Source organism: Heliangelus exortis, chromosome Z, assembly GCF_036169615.1.
Source record: "Heliangelus exortis chromosome Z, bHelExo1.hap1, whole genome shotgun sequence".
NCBI lineage: Eukaryota > Metazoa > Chordata > Aves > Apodiformes > Trochilidae > Heliangelus > Heliangelus exortis.
This window is the reverse complement of record NC_092454.1, coordinates 61,521,015-61,544,390: the sequence shown is the minus strand read 5'-3', so window position 1 is coordinate 61,544,390 and position 23,376 is coordinate 61,521,015. Positions and strand designations below refer to the sequence as shown.

Sequence of the window (23,376 nt, the reverse complement as noted above, 5' to 3'; positions counted from 1 at the left end):
CTGCTGGCTCACAGATAATTTAATCTCTATCAGGGCTCCCCGATCCTTCTCCTCTGAACTGCTTTTCAGCAGGTTAACCCCTAACCTATATTGGTGCTTGGGGTTCTTCCTCCCAAGGTGGGAGGATTGAAATCCCCCATGACAACCAGGGCCTCTGATTATGAGGCTGCTTTCACCTGCCTATAAAAGACTTTACCAACCCCCTTGTCCTGGTCAGGTAGGCTCTAGTAAATATCCACCACGGTGTCACTTATGTTGGCCTGCCCCTTAATTGTCACCCAGAAGATGTTGACACATTCTTCCTTCTCTTCTAGGCAGAGCATGATATATTCTAGATGTTGTTTCACATAAAGACCTTTGATGATCCCTCAACTCCACTGAGACAGCCAACAGTAGCACCTTACTACTACACTGTCCCAGTGGTCCTTGTATCTTGTCCCCAGGCTCCACTCTAGTAAGCCCAGTTTTACCCTCACCCCACTTCAGGTCCAGTTTAAGCACCTTTCTATGAGTGCTCCCAGCTCCCAAGCCTTTTTCCTCTTAGAGACAGGTGTACCCCATCTCTTGCCAGAACCCCTGGTGTCTTGTAAAGCAGCCTATGGTCACAGAACCAAATTCCTGCCAATGACACCAGTCACATAGCCATGCATTGATCTGTAAGGCTCCCTCTGTTTATTCCCTTGTTAATTGTTGCAACAAGGATAGAGGCAAAGACTATTTGTACCCTAGACACTCTAACCAGGTATCCCAGGGTTCTGGAGTCTGTCTTTGTTGCCCTTGGTCTTCTTGTAACAACTGCCTATCTAAAAAAACATGAATGGATGGTAGTCTGAGGTTTTATCCAGGCTAGGGAATTTTTCCTTTACACCCTTGACCCGTGCACTAGGGAGGCAGCAGAACTCCCTACACTGCAGGTCTGATCTACATATTGGGCCTTCCACTCCCTGCAGAATTGAGTCCCCTATGACAAGAACCTGTCTTTCTTTATTTACTTCAGATATTTCAGTCAGAGGGGTGGTCTGGCTAGACCTCGATAACACATCCAACCTAGACAGCTCTCAGCACAGGACTTTGTATGACACTTGCATTCTCGGTGAAAAAGGTATCTATGAAACTATGCCTGCACCTGTGGGAAGACAGCAAACTTCTGCATTTTTGTTTTCTCAGTGCACAAGTGCAGAAAAGACAGACAAGAATTCATCTTGATGATAGTGTATGGCAGAGCAGTGTCATGTATCTTTTTTGTATGTCAAAACACTGTAGTTATATTTTAAGATAAAAGCTAGTTTCTTTTAGAAATGCTTACTATTAGACTACCTTTGAAACAGAAATATTGGTCATAGAACTGATAGAAATGTTTACATTACAAAATAAATAATATGCTATATTTAATTATAGTGTTTACTGCTGCAGTTTCCCCAGATCAACTTTCCTTTCTAATTCCAATGTTTAAACACACATTGACAGGAAAAAAGCTAATGATTAAAAATCATTGCTACATCTGCAAATGAATTCCTTATTACATTACAGGTGTTCTAGGAAAACCGTAAGAAAATCAAGCTCAGGGAAAAAAATTAACATTTATTGATATGGGCAAGAACTGAGAAGATAAGTAACAGAAATTGGATGGCATTTTTGAGAAGCTAAACTAAGGACTTAATGATTATTAGTAAGACTTTATATATGTTCCATGAGTTATTTGTAGCAGTGCTTTTTGATTAATACTTTCTCAGTATTTCCTCACTTTAGTGAAATTACCCTTTTTTCCTTTATACAGTAATGGGCCAGATTTATCTCTGATGCAATTTCTTTGTTTTCTGGCAAATTTACCAAAGAGGTTTATCATTGTTCCTATGACATTAAGACAGTACTCTGCTACGCTGCTCTTGGAAATGAAATTACATGCATAAAATCTTTCTTGGTTTTCTTTAAGAAGAACAACAAACAAGTACAGGTGTAAACTAAAATAAGCACAATGGCAACTTTTTACTTACTCTCAAAAGATTGCTCTAGCTTTATAAAACACATTCCTCACTATGCATATACAACATATGCATCAACACAAAGTATGGCTGATTTGAACTGAAAAGTTTTTCTGTGCAAGTGGCCAGTGATCTGTCAGCTTGCACTGCCAATGCTTTGAGTCTTACTACTAACAGGTACTAACAGGGCTGCAAACAATGAAGATCAGATAAATAACAATTCATATTAAATGCAATTTGTTATGTATAGTGCACTGCTTGGAGTCTGGGCAAAGTTCTGGCAATTTTGTTTTTTGCTTTTTTTTGTTTGGTTGGTTGGTTGGTTTTTTTGTTTGTTTGGTTTTTTGTTTGGTTTTTGTTGTTGTTGTTGTTGTTGTTGTTGTTGTTTTGTTTTGTTCTGTTTCTTTTCTCTTTTCAGTTGCCTGTATGTGAATTCTGATATGTCACAATCATGATAACACACTTTCAATACTGTCTTGTCACAGGTATAACATAGGTTTCAATATTGTGAAGGAAAGGGTTCCTTTCTTAACTACAAATTTGGAGAGAGTTCTAAAAGAAATATGATACAACCAAACAGTTATGTGTTAGAAGATGTTTTTCTTATCTGATCTATGATTTCAGACAATTTGAGAATTCCATTTCAGTGTTCATTAGCCTTGGAAGTTTCCTGAGTCTGTACCTCATGCTTAGGATGAAATCTCTGTGCTCTGTTTCGTGTTTTATTTGCCTGCATTTCTCTTCTTTGCTCCTTATTCTGAAGGAAAGACAGAGATCTGAAGCAAATAACTGCTATTACAACTCCTCTTTCCTTCCCCTTAGTAGTTTTTGCAGGTGAGTCTCTCCCAATCACTTTTTAATAATATGAAACCCTCTAGATGCTTGGCTTTGCCATTCCTAAGAGTGGATAAAACACTTATTGCTTACTTGGTGGAATGACATCACTTCATATATATTTTAAGGAAACCCACAATAACGAGTCCACGAGAAAGAGATCATACACAGCATCAGTAAATACAGATGACAGGCTCTAATTGCATTACAGTGCTCTAATCTCGAGTTAGACACTCCTGTGATCAGAGAAACTTCTCCAACTCTAAACTTAGAAAAAGCTGATTACTCTCATAACCTTTATTCCTGAATCAAGCCCAGTGGGCACCTATTGGCAGCCAGAATTTTGTAATTTATTCTAATTTATAGGGAAACACAGTTGTTTAAAGGAAAAGGTTGCCTTTACAAGTTTCTAAACATCTACTGAAAGAACATTTATCTATCCCATATGTCCATCTTGTTCAGAATCACCAAGATTTTAATATTATAATGGGTGTAACAAGAAACAGGAAGAGAATTAACATTTCTTGCCAATTTAACAAAATTATATAACTAATTGCTTTAAGTGGTTAGTGAAATTAAGCAAAGCAGTTAAGACTTCCCTCCTTCTTTTTGGCAATAATGCTAACCAGAGTCACATACCAGAAGAATAATTTTCAAAGGAAGAAGACTTTACAGTCCATAAAAAAAAAAGGTTATAACTGTGTTTTGTAAATTAAAAAGCGTAGAATAAAGCAGAAAATACAACTTTAAAAACAGAGTTTTCAGCTCATAAAATTCTTGATATTGAAACATCTACTCCTGAAAGGAGTGGGCAAAATTTAAGAATATTGTTGACATTCTTCATGGATTAGCAAATCAGTATCTGTGCTAACTCTTGGCTGTGAACTGAAAATACCTGGATCCATGACAAAACTGTATCTCAAAGAGGTAATGAGACAGAGTACTCATGTTTTGTTAACACAGAAGGCAAAGTTTATGATATATAATACAGAAATATCACATTTTGAATAAAATACAACAGCAGCTTATATGTTACTAGAAACATAAATAAGACCACTGATGGTAAAAACTACCACCAGTGGGAAAAAAAAAACAAAACAAGAGGGACGTACCAGGATGAAACTGCTCATGCTCCCACTTGTGGTAATAGCCTTCCACAGCTTTCCTCCTCCAGATTGTTTATCATCATATCAACCTGATAAAATAAAAACAAATTTAAAAACCAAACCCAATTAAAAGAAAACATAAAATATATTCTTATATTCAAATGTTCCAATAAATAACATGAGTATCTTGGGTCAGAAACCTTTGAGTAAATCAATGTGATAGGTTGTTTTCTTCTTTTGTTGCATTTAAAATTTGAGATTGAGCACACAGAAGAACTTACAGTGACCTTAAGCACTCATAAAAAAAGAAAAATCACTCAGCATAGCTTCTTAAAGCTACACATCTCCTCAGTCTCCATCAATTTATGAATTTTAGTAAATATTAATGGAAGCTTAAGAACCCTTGTGGTTTTGATTCCTTTGGTGCATTTCAGATCAGGGTTGACCTAAGTCATAGGCATATATTACTGCATGAAGCTGAGCTTTTCATCAGTCACCAGTAACTCCAAATCATTCTTGTCAGGGCTGTTCTCAATCTTTATCCCCCAGCCAGATGACAACAGAAACTGCCCTAATCCACATGCAGGACCTTGCACATAGCCTTGTTGAACCTCATGAGATTCACATGAGCCCACTTCTGGAGCTTTCCAAGGTCCCTGTGGATGGCATTGTGTTCTTCAGATGTGCATACTACACAACTTGCAGTCTTTTATGTCTCACTTATTTGCCAAAGTCTACTTCCTATTATTGGAGGCTTGTATGATCTGGGGATTAGATTTAATACTAGTGTAACACGCATGCATTGATTAAAAAAATTAAAATCAAGACTTCATTTTTTTTTTTTATCTTGATTTTTTTTTACATTGAAAGGAAACAGACAACACGTGAGAGCTGAAATCCAACACATAATGGTTCTTTACTAAAAATCTTTTTCCTTCTGATTATATAATCACTTCCACTATCATTTTAAAAGTAAGAAAAGAGAAAGTAACGCACCAGATATTTAGTTCAGGAAACAACAACACCTTCCACAGGACCTACAGAGATCAGGGTATAACCTAAAATTACTGACTTATTTTCAGTTGTGATTGATATTGAGAACTGGACCAATGGTGTCAGGCTTTCTGAAAATTCTGAATTATAAAATAACTAGTTGGAAAGTACCTGAGGAGGTCTTTTGACCAACAACCCACTTCATGTGCAGAGTCAGGACTAAATTCAAACCAAGGATTTTTTCAGCCATGTTTTTAAAAACATGTTTGCATGACACATTTATCTTAAGAAATAATCACACAAAGAAACACACATCATTTGGACAAATCTATAAGGGCAGTTTAACCCCTTTTTTGTTGTTGTTGTTGTTTTTTGGTTTTGTTTGCTTGTTTGTTTTTGAGTTACTCCTCAAGATTTAACTGTCTTATATTTACTCCTCAGCAGAGCAGTAGGATGGAATAATATTATCAATCATTTAAATATGCCAGCAAAATTATTAGCAAACTTATGACCACTAATTTAATACTATAACATTCTGTGCAAATTACACTAAGACCCCTTGAAAGGCTTGTTTTTTAATGTAAACACATCAAAGGTGAGAGCAGCATTTGTTCAGAAAGAAAACAGGTTCAGTGAGAATGTGTTCAGAAATGCTGTCAATCTGAATTATCACTGAGACAGTGGTAGTAGACTTCCTCTAAGTTTAAGGCAATGTAACTCATCTGAGAGAAGATGATAGAAAAGAATAGAGAAAGAAAGATATCTATTTAAGTTGTGTTGCTTTTTTGGGTGTATTGAGAACCACCTGAAACTTTGATGCTATGTAATTTACTGTTATTTAAGACAATTTTAGTTTAGAATTAAGTAAAAATTATTTTCCAAACTCCTCATTCATTTAGTCCTGAAAAGTCCTGAAAGTCCTTCATCCATTTAGTCCTGAAAGACACCAAGAATCTTCAGGTAGGAAAAATATCTTGTTTATTTATAAATTAAAATAATTCAATTTTAAAACTTCGGAAGATGGGGAAAAATGCAATTTTCCCAGCCCCAAAGTCAGAACACAAATGAACACAATCTGGATGCCTTTAAGCTCTTGGACTTCTTTTTAAGGACCTGGGGCAGACAGATCTTTGATATTTCTTCATAAAACATGTAAGCAATTTAAAGATTCAACAACAGAACTTCTGGACTATGTATCTAGAGCTACTTGTGATAAAAGGTTTAAACTTGATCTGCTAAACATATCTACTTTGCATCCTGTATTCTTTCACACTGTAAAATAAGGGACAAGAAGAAATAAGCTCAGTTCTGGCTTCTTTCCACATTTGTTGGCATTGGAATAGAATCTAATCACATATTACTGCTGCACTGGGAAAAGGGAAGAAACAGAGAAAATAGAGACTCTGAGTTACATTTCTTTACTGAGGATAATCCCAGCCAACACTGTAGAACTTACATTCCTATGTCCCCTGGTCTTGGGCCAGTAGGTAAGCAAAAAGGTCTATTCAGATTTAAAGAATAGTTAAAAACCCAAAGATTTATCCTGGAAGCATCATACAGCAAGGACGCACATGAAACGTAATTCAACTTGTACAATGTAGATGCTTTATACTGTTCTTTAAATATTTTCCTAATCAAAAAGCAATGTAGAGTGAGGGCTCAGAAACAAGGTAAACTGTAGTAGAAAGAATGGAAAAAAAAAAATAAACAAGTGAAACAGAAATACTGATTGCTAATAATAAGAGCTAATGCAGAAGACTGCTTTGGGTAATGTGTAACTTGAAATAATGACTGCTTACATTAAATTATAGCTGTTCTACAAATGCATTTTTCTTGACAGTTATAACACTAATTCACCTAGTTTATGCCATTTGTATCAAATTTAGACTGTGAACGGACATCTTCCTTTTCTGTATAATTTGTGACTATATGAACAATAAATTTGATACTCTACTGCCACATTGGATTTATAAACCCACTGCTGCTGTACATAATCCATCAGCTATCTCTTTCAGTAACTTTGTAATGCCATGATTATAACTTCTTTTATATTATTTGGGTTTTATCTATTTTTCTACGTTCTCTTTCACAAACTTTGGAATTTGATAAATTTTCTCAAAATCAGTTACCTCTAAAGGAAAGCTTTGATGTAGAAACCTCTCCCAGCTCTTTCACTGTAAATATGTATCCAAAGATACAAATCCTCTGGCATCATATTTTCCTAGTGGACTAATAGACAGCATGAGAAAGAATTTCTTTCAGTCCTCATGTCTGGCAAACATGGTCTGACTAAATATTGACTTAAATGTCTCCAGACAAATATGACTAACGGAAACACTGCTCCAGATCCATGCTTTTACCATATTAGGCATATAATTTCCATTGTACATATGTCTGAAGCAAATTAATACTCATTTGTTCATGGTTACACTTACTACAAATCTTGCAAATTTAAAAAGATCCAAATCTTTTCCTAATATGTGACTGGAATTAAGCAGACTGAGAGAAGATGTATGGTATGATCAGAAGTAATGAAATAAAAATAAAAGGAGAACTCAGAGTAAAAAAACCCAAAAACCCCAAACGACAATATAGACAAGAGATAGTAGTATAGACTGCAATGACTTGAGACGATCTGTAATCAACCCCTCCAGAAACATGTGTATAAGTATAGCTCAGATTTCTTTAATGAGATATAATAGGTTTTGGTATCTTAGGTGAATGAGAATATATACTGGCAGTACTTTTATCTTATTTTATTTAATTTATTTATTTCATTTATTTTATTTTAATATTTTATCATTATATTTTTATTTTATTCTATTTTATTATTTATTTTTTGAGAAAAAACATAGCAGCACAGATCCTCAATAAGCAGCACATCTTAGTTTTTTTTTCATAAAGATATAAATAAATGTCTGGTTAAGATCTATGATAATTGCTAATCATTGCTTATATAATTCCTTTGTTAGCAAGGAAGAAATACGGACACCCATATTCTTCTGACTGTATTTATGAGTGTGAAAACATCATTTATTAAAAATATTGGTGTTTTTCAGCTCAAGTCTTTAAACTGTTAATATTGCAGTGTAGAAGATTTTGCCAAGAGGTCAATCATTTGTGCATCCTCACTTTCCCTTAGCAATACTGGAAACAGTACTGCTAAGCTTAACATCTGGTCTGAGAAAAATAAATTTTCATAGTGAAAATCACATGTATGGTAAGTAATATAGGTGCCTTCTCAGCTAAGAAGTCAGAAATATCTTACCATTGACCAACAGACAAAATAACTGAGGACATGATAAGCATCTGTATCAGAAACCAAAATCTCAAATGTTGAGGATTTTAATTTTTATGCTGTGACAGTAGTCAATCCTACTGCAGTCAGAAATGCTGAGAAATAACTTGTAACCTTAACTCACTAAAAAGAACCTATTCATTTCAAAGGGACTATTCATAGACAAACATACTTCCTCAGTGTAATTAAAGAATATTGAGGCTTGATTTTAATTGTGTGCCCAGGAGAAAATGAGATGGCACCTGCAGAAACAACAGCTAGCACCAGTAGTAGATCTGCTATTAAGCTATTAACCAGTTATAAGATCTGCATGTACTTGCAGCCTGACATCCTCAGCTTACCAACAGCTGAAAATAAATGTCTTGATTTGTCAAAATGTATGCATTAAATGGAGCACTCTTTCACCTAACAGATCACATTGATTAATTAAATATAGATAGCATACTTTCTAAAAAGACACTGTGCACATGTATACATTTTAGCTGAAAGGACAAGATGCTGTCTTTACTTGCTACTGAAATGCAGAACACAGTTATGGCTTGAGCAAGATGCAGTAAAGATCCTAAGGGTAGGGGGCTCAGAAACTGACAGTATTATTAAATCGACCACATTTATTCCAGACACTGAATTTTAATAGAAGAATCAGATGTCTTGCAGATGCTGGGTATCATAAAGCATTCAGCTTTGGAGCCCTCAATAAAGCAATTAGAGTGGGTCCAGAGGAGGACTACAGAATTGATCAGGGGAGTGGAACACCCCTCCTACAAAGACAGGCTGAGAGAGATGAGGTTGTTCAGCCTGGAGAAAGGAAGGCTCTAAGGAGACCTAATAATGACCTTTCAATATATGGAAGAGGCCCACAGGAGAGCTGGAGATGGACTGTTTGCAAGGGCTTGTAGTGATAGGAAGATGGGCAATTGTTTTGAATTAGCAAAAAATAGATTTAGATTGTGTGTTAGAAAAAATATCTTTACCTTGAGAGTGGTAGAAAAATGGAAGAGGTTGCCCAGAGAGGTAGCTGAGGCCTCATCCCTGGAGATATTCAAGTTGAGGCTTGACAAGGCTCTGAGCAACCCGATCTAGTTGAGGGTGCCCCTGCTTATTGCAGAGGGGTTGGACTAGGTGACCTTTGGAGGTTACTTCCAAACCAAATTATTGTATGATTCTATGATACTATGATAAACCATTATTTGTTTGACTGTAAGTGAGAGATGCAACCTGACATTTCAAAAAGAGTCAAACAGGCAAGATTTCCTACAAGCAGTAAATCCTATTTTACTCATTACCTGAAACTGCATTTTTATTATTTCTCAGTTCAGAAATACAGTCGGTCCTTACCTATGATGCCTTATCCTACAAAGCCAGTTGCTATTTTATGTGACAATAATTTTGTTAGACGCAAAACAGCTTCATGAAAATTGTTCACAGGATTAATGCATCACTTGTTGGGATTTCTGTTACCAGAGAATAGAAAGCAAGGGCTCTAGAGGCATGTCTCAAAAAAACAGAGGCTTTATTGAGAGTGCTTGAAAGGGACATGTGCTATTTGACCTTTAGACAGCTGGATATGTTTCCTAAGAATGTTTTTCTTTGGACTGATAGGGTTCTTCTTGAAACTTTTATCACTCTAATACATCACATTCTTACATCATAAGAATGGTCCTTGAAACTCAGATCTGAAAGGCAAGGGACTATATCTTGATAAATTTCTTTTTTGTGTGTGCTATAGGCATTTTGAAAAGACATTTTGGACAAAACTGAATGAGTTCCAACATAAGCAAAGAAATTAAGGACCTGAAAAATTGCAGTGGGCACTCAACAGGATACAGCTGTAGCAGCCAAATAGATACAGCATGAATCTATGCAACTTAAGTCTTGTATTAAGTAAAACATTTAACAAAATATATTACTTTATGGAGCTTGTACACTTAACAACAGTGACCTTAAACCTCAACTACAAATTATAACTGTTGCTGGCACTGGGTCAGAAAGACTGGGAGAAAATGATACACCTAGAATTGTTCTTAGTAATGCCAAAAGTGCACACAGTCATGTTAATCTGCCCTTTATAGATTGATCAGTGTTAGAGGAAAAAAATGCACTTATATTTTACATGTGTTCTGTTTTCATAAATGTTTCCATAAAATGTTAAATTAAATCTTATATCAGACCTTTTAAAATTTCAGTCTCTCTCCTTCCTGCTTTAGGATGCATATGTAGTGACAGGGTCTAATAGTGTGTAGGACAAATATTAGTACAAAGTGTATTGCTAATGATTGAATTTAGGAACAATTTCATTTTAAATTTTAAAACTAGTCAGACAGTACAAAGACCAAAATACAGTGTAGCTGACTACTTATCAGTATTAGACACTCGCAGCAGGGTAATCTCTGTTTTCCTAACCCATGCACAGAATGTGACGCAACAAAGACCCAGTTCAACACCAGATGCCTGATAACATAGAGGTATAACACATAGAAGTAAAATTTGTCTGGTCTATGAGAAGCCATCACATGTAAAATCATACAGATTATAGGCCTCTGATTTCCACAGTTCTCTCTTTTCCTACGATTCTATTTTTTAATCTACAAAGTAGCAACATTATTACAGCTGTTCTTGGTCTTGCATTTTAAGGTGCTGAAAATCTGTTTCCAACCCAAAATATTTTAAAAATAATAATCTTAAGAAAATAAATTCATAATTTTAATCCACAGTTTTAATCATTATCATCAGATACATTTAAAAACAATTCACTAATATTAATAAAACTTATGATCTTTGTTATTTTTCCTAAAAATTATCATTTTTTTGTCTAGGTACCCAAACCAGTAGCCTAGTTATTATTCCTTTGTTGGTTATGCAAGAGTCCTTATTTTAAATGATATAACAACCTTACTAGTAAACACCAACACAGAGGTTTTTTCACAGTTTTACAGCTGTATCTTCAACTTGATATGCATTACAGAAAAAAAAAAAGGGGGGAGGGGGGAGAAAAGAAGTTTCTTTTGTAATTTTGAACATCTCCCATAATTTCTTATAATTTTAATAAGTTTATAGAATTTTCTTCTACATAAAAGCCTTTTCTTTCACCAAAACCTTGAGTTAACACAGATTATATTCTGCGAATTCTAGAAAACACCTGGAAGCAACTAGTTACAACCTTCAGAATCCAGAATGGAAAGGCTTTTTAGATAAGTACTTAGTGAGCATGATAAATCTCATGGCCTGCAGTGAGAGTTTACAGTATGTAGACTACCTAAAAATAGTCTGTAAAAGATATCTGATATCACCTCCTACAGTCAGAGTGTTACATGATGTAAATTTGACCAAATATTTTAGTTCATGTACACATTTGCTAAATATCTGTCCTATTTTTGTCTGTGATAGAGACAATTTTCTTAGTAGCAAAGATAACATTATTTTGAATTCAGAATGGGACTTGGTATGAGAAGAGTGTTGGTAATATGATATTTTTCATTCATTGCTATGAAATCAAGGACTTTTCAGCTTCCCATGTCTTGCTGGTGTGCAGATGCATAAGATGGGAGGGAGCACAACCAGGACAGATGACCCCAACCAGCCAAAAGGCTCCTCCACACCATACGACATCATCCTCAGTATTAAAGGCTGGAGGAAGAGGAAGGAAGGGAAGGAGAGGGGTGTCCAGAGTGATGATGTTTGTTTTGTTTGCCTTCCCAAGTAACTGTTACTTATCATGAAGACCTGCCTTGCTGAAGAAGAGGAAAGAGGGAATGAATTCCTTGTTTTGCTTTTTAGTTCTCTTATTAAACTGCCTTTATCTCATTCAGCAAGTTTTATAACTTTTACTCCTGTGATTCTCTCCTCCATCTCACTGGAGGAAAGTGACCAAGCAGCTGCATGATGCTCAGTTACTGGGCGGCATTAAAACATGATAATACTCTACATTGATTTTTAGACTATTTTTTTTTAATTAAATTCTTCTACTTTATTTTATTTCTTTCCACAAGACTTCTACCACTAAATAAGTTTTCATCAACCAGAATACGTGGATTTCAAGAAAGTAGCACCAGAGTCAAGTATCACTAGTGCAGAAGGAACATTTTAATGTGTAGTCCAAAAAACTGTCCATTGAAACTTTAGTAACACCTACAAATGCCAAAGTTTGGACTGTTCCACAGTTCTAATTTACTGATAGACACTTTTAAGTGTGAAAAGCTGAAATCCAGAGCTATTGCTGACCATCTGCTTTCTTGAGGGCAGGATTCTAGCTTTAAAACTGGACGAAATTTAATTGAAAAGTAAAAATTAATTAAACAAGCAGCTCCCACACTACAAAATTTTATTATTCTATACAGTGCAACACAGCAATGAAAATGGCAGTAAAAATCCCATAATGCACAACTACAGCTTTTTAGTGCCATAGAAATGTACTTCCAAGACAGTAGCACATTATAGTTTAAGTGAAGCTATTCATTAGATAGTAGGAGAAAATGAAGCATGAAAAGAAGATAGAAAAGCCTTCTTAATAGTTCCTGTGCAGACAGTGTAGCCCAAAGACAATCAATAGCCGTGCTTCATTTATTTTATGTTTTTGAACACTTAAAGACAAAACATTAGTATTTGCTGTACAAACCTGCATTGGTAATGACAAAACCACTTCGAAATTGTAATTTATATGAGTTTATGTTCAAATAACATGTGGTTATTGTTCACCAATATGAAGGGTAAAAGCTGGTTCATTAGTCTGGATTAATTCATTGGCCTACTAATCTGGGTCCTAAAATTACCTGAATCAACAATTAATCCAAAGGTTCATAAAGGTATGTGAAGGATTTAAAAGTTGCATTAAATACCCTAACCGATCAGAATATCCTTGTACTTTCTATGCAGCTACACCTGACTGAAAAAACACTACTAAAAAAAATTCAACTGATTTTTCACAGTATTTTAGCAATTATTTTCGAAGTTGTTAAGTATGATTTTGTGTGATAATCATATCACCATGTTTCAAATCGTTATTACCTCAGTAAGTTATATTTCAGTAATGAAACAAACTTCTGAACTGTGCTAAAAACACGACAGAGCCAATATATGAAAAAGTATTAAGGAAAAGATGTGATGGAAAAAATAAAGCCTTTCATAATTTTTTTCTAAAAACAAATACTGAAGCAATTTTACCATATCCAGAATATAATGCAAGGGTCAAGATTGAAATTATGTAAAAGATGTAGCTTGGACGAAATAAAACAGTAATTCTTTTTTCTAAAATTCAAGATAAGAGTTTGTAATTCCACAGCCTTCTCCCTGCATCTCCCTTGTGTCTTTAGAAATCTGGGTAACAGGAAACAAGTCTGAGCCAATAAAACTCTACATTAACAGTTTTAACTTACTGGCGTTGTTACTGTAACCTGCTTGAAAATACCATTTTTTAATTACTCCCTGAGGAAAACAATCACTGAATGTATACACTCCAGTAATCAAACACAGCGATAAGGTTTAACCTTGTGGTTACATTAACTTTCACTAAGTCTCAAAAGCTAGGCCATACTAATAATGTATTTGCTAATATATTTAGTATTATAGCCTAGTGATTTTCTAAGCTTCTAAGGGAAATTACAATTGCAAATAATGAAATTAAATTGGGTTTTACTTGTGCTTAACCTTTATTATGTGCAGTGTTAAATCAAAAATAAAAGCTGATGCTTCACAGCAAGGCAAATCATGATTACAGAATACAGTGGCTGGACCAAGTATACTGCACAGAAAATGGAATAAAGAGGCCATTTGTAACAGATGAACACCCCCAAGCATGTGCACAGGCTAATGAATACTGCAACCAGTGTGTTGTGACAACTTCAGCTTCATACAGTTCTAGGACTGGTACAATTCTGTTGATCAAACTTTATAGCTGAAATTTTTGTAAGCTATCTGTCAGAGCAGAGATACAAATTGCAGTGAAAATACTTATTTATCCTTATTTTCTCATACTACTTCTGACCAAAGGTAAATGCATTATTTTTTCGAATTTTTCCTGTTCTCCAATTACATATAGCAAGGAGGTGAACTGGTCTCTTCCACTTCAGTGCACTAGACACAAATGCCTGAAGTTCCTTTTGAAACTGCTCTATACTGAATAGAGTCACCCTAATGCTCTGTAATGAATAATAAGGATAAGTCTTTGGTGAAGATGTTGCCCTAAACAGTTTAATTTAAAGTTTAGAGATTCACAAAATTTTGAAAGTTAAAAAGCCCCAAACTTTTCAATGCTAATTTATTAAAAATTTTGCAATTTCAATAAACTGACATCTTTTATTTACTGCCAATGGAATATCTCATAGTACTTACCAGTAATAGAGTGCTCTGGCTCATAGATTTACAAAGAACAGGGCTATTTTCCCAATACAATATCTCAGAATTGAAGCATTTTCTACAGTGAAAGAAAATTTTAGCTTACATCTAATATAAGAATCCTTGACTGTCAGGGCCTCAACACAGAGAAATGGATGCTATAAACCATATTTTTCTGTTTCATATAAATTACTGGAGATCTTGTAGGCTTAGGTGAAAAGAAATCACATAACTCAAGACTCAGTGTGAGGGTTGAAGCCACATTTGGGGATTGTGTCCAATGGTTAATGCTGAAACAGAAGAAGGACAGTGTTTTACAAGCTACCAGATGAATCTTATACAGTTTCCATTAAAAATCTGACAAGAGATAAAGAAAATCTCACTCCTTCTCAATCTTGATGGTTTTCCACTCTGAAGTTATGGATCTGAAACAAATGATGTGGACAAAAACATGGTTCCTATGACAGGACATGACTGTTATAGGAAGAAAGAGAGACAAAGGAAGAAAGAATTGCAGACAATAAATCATCAGTACTTGATAGCTGTACACTGGTGGTACAATCAAAGTACATAACTAATTTTCCATGAAAACCCTTTCATAGTGCCAGATAGCATTTAGCACAGTTGCTCTGCAGACTATCACAGGATGAAAGCAGTATAGGCACAACAAGAAATCATAAGAATTAACTTCAAATCAAATATGTTCTTTCTTACTCATTTGCAAAGAATTTACAGCTACTATCACTAATAGGTTTTAATCATAAAACTCTCGGTACTCTCAGTTATTAGTGGTAAGGGAAATGGTTGGAAGGAAAAGAAAGAGAGGACCTAGCAAGAAAAAGAGAAAGGTAAATAATACATTAAGCTTCCAATATTCACAGAAACCTTTATCGCTAATTCTCATTAATAAGACATTCATGAAATGAAAGGGAACGTTTTCATGATTTATGACCATCGCAATATGAGAGCAGAAGGTAAAAGACAAAAGATTAAGTGGTATCAGGCAGTTTAAAAAATATTAATGTAATAGTGATGATCACAGTAGGAAACTGATCTTTGTCCCTAACAACTGTGCCAATAAAATTTGTCTAAGCAATTTTAAATAAAATATACTTTCTAGCCTTGATGTTTATGAAAAATTGTTACAGAAATCAGAAAGAGAAGTCGATTCTAATTCTAACATTTGCATGGCATTTGCACTTCTGCCGACAGCTCTAGGGTATTCGCTTGGCTCTGACCCACTCCTTTGTACTGTTTTCACACTTAATGGTGAAACAGGATCTCCGTTGTTGTCCCAACATTTCATTCTTTCCATTATGCAGATTGCTTCCTAGCACAGTGGTTTATGAGTATAAAATATGTACAAATCCCAGAGCAGGATTTTAATGCCTGTCTTCACAAACAAAGCTGGAAGGACAGAGCCCATTTTTAACCAGTTGTCAGTTGAATGTCTTGTACTCTTAATTCAATTCTACTTAAGTTTTTAACTCTTAAGTTTTCATATCCATTATTGCACAAATGCATTATGAAATGTAGGAATGGAAGAATGACAAAATAATTATTTTACTGTACATCGTAGGAATGACTAATATGCCTTTATGTGTGTCCTTTTTTCTCCTTCAAGTTATTTTTAAGAGCAACAGAAGTACAATGTATTGCAAATGCAGGAATGAAAAGGTTTGTAAATCTCACTAAATTGCTGAGAATGAAATTTGTTTAACCAGGTTATTTTTACACCTGTCCATACAGGTCAGTAGAGAAGCTAAGATGTATACTTGCAAAGAATTTACAGCTACTATCACTAATAGGTTTTAATCATAAAACTCTCAGTACTCTCAGTTATTAGTGGTAAGGGAAATGGTTGGAAGGAAAAGAAAGAGAGGACCATACCATATACCAAAATACCATTCCATATGGTATTTTAAGGAATTTCTTTAGTACATGATTGCCACTCTTTGCTGCTATGATACCCAGATGTCAGGAACAAGAACAAAAATAATTAAAAATATTCTTGTCCTTATATCACAATTCTGATGTTCCACAGTGCTGTTTTACTAAGAGAGGAGCAGAGGCAAGGATGATAGATAATCATTCAATGAAAGAATATTCATCAGTCTCTGCAACTCCATTAACACAGAATAGATTTTTCCTACAAGTCACTGACTCTGGTTCAAACAGCATCTTGAGGTAACATCAGATTTCAAAGACACCATGAAATAAATCATGGAAGGGCATGTCGTTAACCTCATCCGCTCTCTGTATGTCTCAGGTTCCTTAACGTCTTAGGGGGGTTGTCTGTTATTTAAACTCTATCTGTCTAAACACATTTTCAGCCCTTCATAACACACCTAGCAGAGCCTGAAATTTGATGGAATTCCTAGTCTTTAGTGAATTGCTTGGATTTTAGCAGTAAATGGGAAACTCGAGTAAGAAATTTAAAACTTTCATCATTAGTTTCAAAATAATCATACACAAGATGTCAACAATGGTCAAAGGACTTTGATTTAAGCAAAAGATATTGGTCCATGAAGAGGATGGGTTATTTCAGGAGGAATTTCAACTGGGTTAGTTCACTGTGCATTGCTACACCTTCAGAACAGCAATTGGAAAGCAGGACCCATACCTATAGAATCACCAACAAAGACATGCAACTTTTTTTCATAGAAGACATCAGGATGTGTGGACAGGCCAACTTAAGGAAGCACTCTAATCCTTTTCCACAATAAATTGCTGAGTGACATATCACCAATCTTGATAATCAATAACTTAGGAAAAAAATTACAAAAAAATCACACCGCACAAAAGCTAGATGCCTAACATTAGCTTCACCCTTTGTTAGTCCCTTTTAAGAAGGACATAATACCAACAATCTTCAGGTTCTTCTACCACATTCGACATACTGGCTACAAAATTAATCTTAAACACACTGAGAACCAACAAAAAATTTAGGTATAAATATGCCTAAATGGATAAATAGTAAAAAGGAAGATCCAGGAAACTACAAGCCAGTCAGCCTCACCTCCATCCCTGGAAAGATGATAGAACAGCTTATATTGGGCATCATCTCAAAGCATGTGGAGGAAAAGGTTTTCAGTAGCCAACATGGATTTACGAAGGGGAAGTAATTTCTGACTATTCTGATATCCTTCTACAATGGCATGACTAAATGGCTAGATGAGAGAAGGGCAGTGGATGTTGTCTACTTTTACTTCAGCAAGGCTTTTTATGAAGAAAGGCTGAGGGACTCAGATTTTTTTCAATCTGTAGAAGAGAAGACTGAGGGGTAATATTGTAAAACCTTATAAACACTGGGATGGGTGAGGCCAGTCTTTTTTGAGAGTGCTCAGTGACAAGAAGACAAGAAGTAACAGGAAAAACATGAAAATAGGAAGTTCCATCTGAACATGAGGACAATTTTTTTTACTTTGAGGGTGGCAGAGCACAGGAACAGTGTTGTACAGAGTTGTACAGAGAAGTGGAGGAGTCTCCATTTCTGGAGAAACATGATACTACCCTGGATCCCAGCCTCTGCAACCTGCTCCAGGTAAACCTGCCCTGGTAGGAGGGTTTGGAGTAGATGATCTCCATAGGCCCATTTCAACCCCTAACATCCTGTGATTCTGTGATTTTGTGATTCTGTGGTACGGATCAATTGCTTATCCATGATGAGTGCTTTCTAACACTAGATACCACAGGATTCTGGGTTAGTCATACCTCCTGTTTATGAAACATTTTGTTCTCCTGAACATTTTTTGTGGTCCCTGTCTCTGTTCTTCTTCCTAATTCCCTCTGTTCTTTCCCAGGTGATACCCTATATATGTGCTGCACTCCCCTAGGAAACAAAAAATAAATGTCAAGCTTCTGTTCCTCATCTATAAAGCTGTAAACTGAGTGTCTTCTTAAACAGGAGTGCCATACTGACTGAGATATCGACTGTCATTGTTAAAGGTTATGTTTCCTGATCATTCATGAAAAAAATCCAAACAGTCAAAAAACATTTCCGTATCTTCTTGTATGTTTCAGATATCTTTCTGTATCTAGGCATGTCTCATTGGTCAAGAAGGATAGTGGTATTACAATACTGTCTGTCAGTCCTGCTGCTGGAAGTCCAGCACATCAAATCATTGAGTTAGTTGGGATAATACTGGTAGCTCAAAACTTGGTAGCTAAGGTTTGTCCACATGGTTGAAGCTGTTGTCAAGTATTTAATTTGGAGTGTCTGTTGAAGGCATGGTAGGAAAACATGTTCTGCTGCCTTTCTTGTTATGTTCTGTATAAATACATTCTTTCATCATATTCTTGGGTCTAAGCTACTCCATGACTGAGAAATTACTCAACTTTATTACCTCATTGAAAAAAGGAAGAGTTTATTCCCTTTGTCTGTGTTAAAAGATCTCCTGTCTTACATTAGACTGTACACTGTCATTTTGATTTTGATTAGCATTTTTTTAGTGCCATTAAGAGTACAATACTATGGCCAATAAAACTTTGGCTTAAACATTATTTTTATCTTCTGCTTTTGTATGCTTCTATCAAATACTTTGCCATCCTCGAGTAATACAGTTTATATAGCACTGTAATTTGAAACAGCAACATCATTACTTTAATACCAGATCAACTGAAGCTTCATTGAAAAGCTACCATTTAGGTTTAATGAATAAACAGGTGTTCATGCAAAAATGTCCTTCTTACTCCTTCCTCTTCCACAGATTGCCCCCCAAAAATATTTCCATGTTCCTTTATACTGATTATCTATAGTCTAGTATGAATAGTTGAAAGAAATAAATTAAACCCGTCAGCTAGAAAAGTATCTGTCAGATTTTCGGTTAAATGAACCTAAATAAGTAAATAATTCACTGATATTAATTGATTAAAAAAGGGACTAATACTGACTTCAAATGTCTATCCATGTTTCCTATTTTTGATTATTGCCTGAAGAAAATTGAATACTCTCTCTATTCTGCACTAAATGTCATCTAAAAATCATGCATGTCTTCTGAAAAAAAAACAGGAGAATTGCTGTAGTTATTCTCAACTTAAGTCAAGTGTGATACATAAGTTCTCAACTCATTATTAACAGCTTGTAAAAATGAAGCAAATAAGGGTCCAGGATTACATTGAGTTTTCTTAAAGTACTTTAGAAGGACAGATGCTTCAGCTTCTCTACTGTCATGCAGTAGTGCTTAAGACTGGAAAAAAATATATTAGATTCAAGCACAAAGAAATTTCATCCATTTTTCTGAAAAAAAAACCAAAACCCTTTCAAGCAGTACTTTTGCTCCAAGTAGTGATGGAAGGTGGCATCGCAGCTTGGTGAGGAACCTATCACAGCATATTTAGTCTAAACAGCAGGAGGGAAAAGGTTGCAAAAGGAGATCAAGTACTTATACAGTAATGCAGAGAAGTGTATTTTTTTTTAATCACCAGTTTGATCTGTCCTTATTACAAAGCCACATTTAACCAAGATTGAGATGATTGTCAGTGAAACAGCGTATTAGCTGAAACTGAGCAACCTGAATTGAGTCAAAGAAAAATGTCAAAATTGAGCTACAATTAATTGCACAAAGACGTCTCTAAATTGCAGATATTGTATCAGTCAAATAGCACATTTTATAATGCAATTTTACAAATTTTTCTTAATTTGTCTTTTTTGGGTTAGCAGGCTAGCATTAGCCAATGTTTTTTCTAAGTCTGCTTCATCTGCTTTAAAATTTGGATCTAAGTTATAAGCTAAATATCTTTATTGCTTAAAATATAGAGCTTTTATTAAAATACAAGGGGCAGCAGCTTACCAGAATATATATGTAATTTTTTGAGCTATGCATTTAATTTTAACAAAATGCAATCTTTAATAATGGATAATAAATTCTTTCTTATTATAGGAGGACTAAATTATACAACAAAACCAATTGAAAATAAGACATTTAGAAAAAACTTCATTTAAAAACACTACTTTAGAAAAAGTGACACCCAATTTTTTTGAAAGGAACTGTATATACCTAGTTGCCCAAAAGCTTTCCTTCACCTAGCATCTATGACGCAAGAATGTTCATCAGATATTGGGATGAGTTTTCAAAGGTTTTTATTACTATACACCCCCTCCCTTTTTTTTTTTTTTTTTTTTTTTTTTTTTTTCCTTCTGATGGAAAATATATACAAAGAAACTGTTCAAGTAAGGAAAACTACTTTAAAGTGATACACAATATAAGTAACAGAGTCAAGAATATTACCTTGGAACTTCAAGACCAGATTTAGTTTACTGAGTTACAGCTCACAAAATGCTATTACTCTGTATATATGCTACCATATGTTGTCTCAGTATCTTAGCATATAGAATCGAATTGCTGCATGGCTTTCTGAATATTTCTCCTAAATGCAACTTTTCCCTAAGCATACAAATTACAGACGCTGTGATTTAGCATGCACAAGGAGGTCTCAGAATGAAACCTAAATTCTGAGAGAATTATATTGGCTTCATGTTCAACACTGAGCTGATTTTAAAACACTGTATGACAGCTCAGAGTATAAACCTCTGTACAGTTTGAAATCTCTGTTTTTATCTAGCCTATTATCTTTAAGAGTTTTGAATTGAACCGCCAATCTGAAGTTGGTGGTTTCAAAGCAGTTCACATATGTTCAGCTGTTATGCTTGTAAATTTGTTTCCAGCTGGGGTCTGGAACAGGGATTCAGATTAATTTAAACATAAACATTTATGTTTTCAGACTGACATCTTCATCAACAGAACACTTATGCTTTGTATTTATACAGCTGAAAGTACAAAAATAATCAGAAAACTGCTTAGCAGAGGAACATTTTTGCATCAGAAGAGATTCTATTCATTTGTCCTTGTGCTGTAAATAAACTTGAAGCTGTTGCTAAATACTTGAGATTGCTTTCCAGTAAATACCAATGTTTGATTATAAAGACAAAAATGCGTGTACATTCATTGTTCTTTCATCACATTAGTCAGAGTTCACATTCACAAGATTCATCTACATTAAGACTGGAGATAATGATCAACTCTTTTTCTGCCAGTGAACATGGGAATGGCTGAACGTCATCATCACTAAGATCCATCTGATTGGGCCCAAAGGAAGGTTCTTAAAAAAGAATATAAGGATGAAACAGAACAGATCTGTGTGAATACATTAGTCTTATATTATCTCCCAGTTTCTAGCAATGCATTGCACATGGATATCCTAAGCAAAGCTAGTCCCTTCAGGTTTAGCAGTCTTGTACTGTAGCAGATTTTTGTTTCATGTACCCATGGAATGCCAGCATTTCAAATGTAGTATCAAAGATACTGCTTCACTTACTACTTCATTAGCTATTTTTCCAAACCTGCCAATAACAATCTCCAATAAGTATGTCCTTTCAGACATGACCCATTAGCCACCATCCTCGTTCTTACAACTAAGAGATTTAATGCACTTTTCAAAAGAAATTTCAATTTTCAGTGAAATTAAAAAAAAAACAACTTATTTTTTCAATTTAATATTAAGAAATGTGTTTGACTTTATTCAAGATTAATGACACAAAAGATATTCACTGCTTTTCTGATATTTTTTTCAGTACAGTAATTTTTCTATTACATAGAGATTCCCGTTGCTGTGCTACCATAAGGTGGCAGCCTATAACACGTATTTGCTGTGCTGAATTTGTATATAATGGATATTTTCTGTGTGCTTCATGTCACACTTTCAAAATTAACACAAATTTTCCTTTAGAGAGATCACTAACAACATATTTCAAATTATCCCAACAAGAAGCTTTCTATCCTGTAAAAGCTTTTGTGGATATCTTTATCCATCTTAACCTTTCACTGAAAGTTAATTTTTCCCAGAGTACAAAGTCAGTAAAAATCAAAGTACTATAGTTGAAATAAACATCCATATAACTACATTTTTAGCTTTAAAGTTAGAAACTCATATTTTTCAAGTTATCTTGAAAAGAACAAGTTGTTTACAGCTATATTTTAGTAGCTAATTATCTCTAAGTGTAACAAAATACCAGTATTAGGACTCCTTCCCTGCTTTCCAAGCAACATCGGTTATACAAAATCAACAATAAAGCACTCTAATCTAGAATTATAACCTGGGTATGCTACCCATCTCTGAAAAACAGAGAACAGTCACAACCACTGCCCCAGTTTCTGTGCTGGGTCACTTATGTTGGCTTACAGGGATCTCCAGCCACAGCAGTCTCAGTTAAGATGACTGAGTAGAAATACAAATATGAGATATCATATCACACATAGTCTCATTATGTACCATGTAATTTATGAGTGTAAAGAATAATATAGATGCTTTTGATAATTTCACAGAATCACAGAATCATCCAAGTTGGAAAAGGACCTCTGAGCTCAAGTCCAACCCTTAATTCACTACTGCCATGGATTAATTTATAACTATAAAATTGTTTATATGATCAAGTCTCAAATTGCTATGAATTGGTAATTCAAAATTATTATTCAGAAAAAGGGTAATTTTCAGCCTATTTCTGAGTTATAATTCTAAATTGTTTACTGGGAGAAGCAGGTATGTCACAGTACTAATCCTTCATCGCTTTTCTCCATGTAATATTTTCACAAAGTTCTCATAACAATTAACCTTGGAGTAAGTCTAATTTATAGAATAATTTTGTTTGGATATAGATATGTCCATATATCCATAAAGATATAAAGAAGACCTTTAAAATCATAAGTTGCAGCCCTCTGCTCTGCAACTGTTATAGAACTGCCTTGGGATTGCCTAGTTCTTGCTCTTGACTGCAGTACATTCAAAATCCTACAATCCAAGAGCTTTAAAACACAGTCTCAGCTGAATGCTGGAG

The 23,376-nt window shown here is 34.8% G+C and overlaps 1 protein-coding gene across 1 annotated transcript in view; it reads right to left on the bottom strand.

Annotated features, from left to right (window-relative positions):
* The window catches only part of LINGO2 (leucine rich repeat and Ig domain containing 2), a 461,135-nt gene that overhangs the window by 199,122 nt on the left and 238,637 nt on the right, over nt 1–23,376 (bottom strand). Inside the window, exon 3 of the mRNA XM_071730935.1 lies at nt 3,929–4,011. The gene's annotated coding sequence lies outside the window, so the exon portion shown is untranslated. The remainder of the gene's footprint in view (nt 1–3,928; nt 4,012–23,376) is intronic.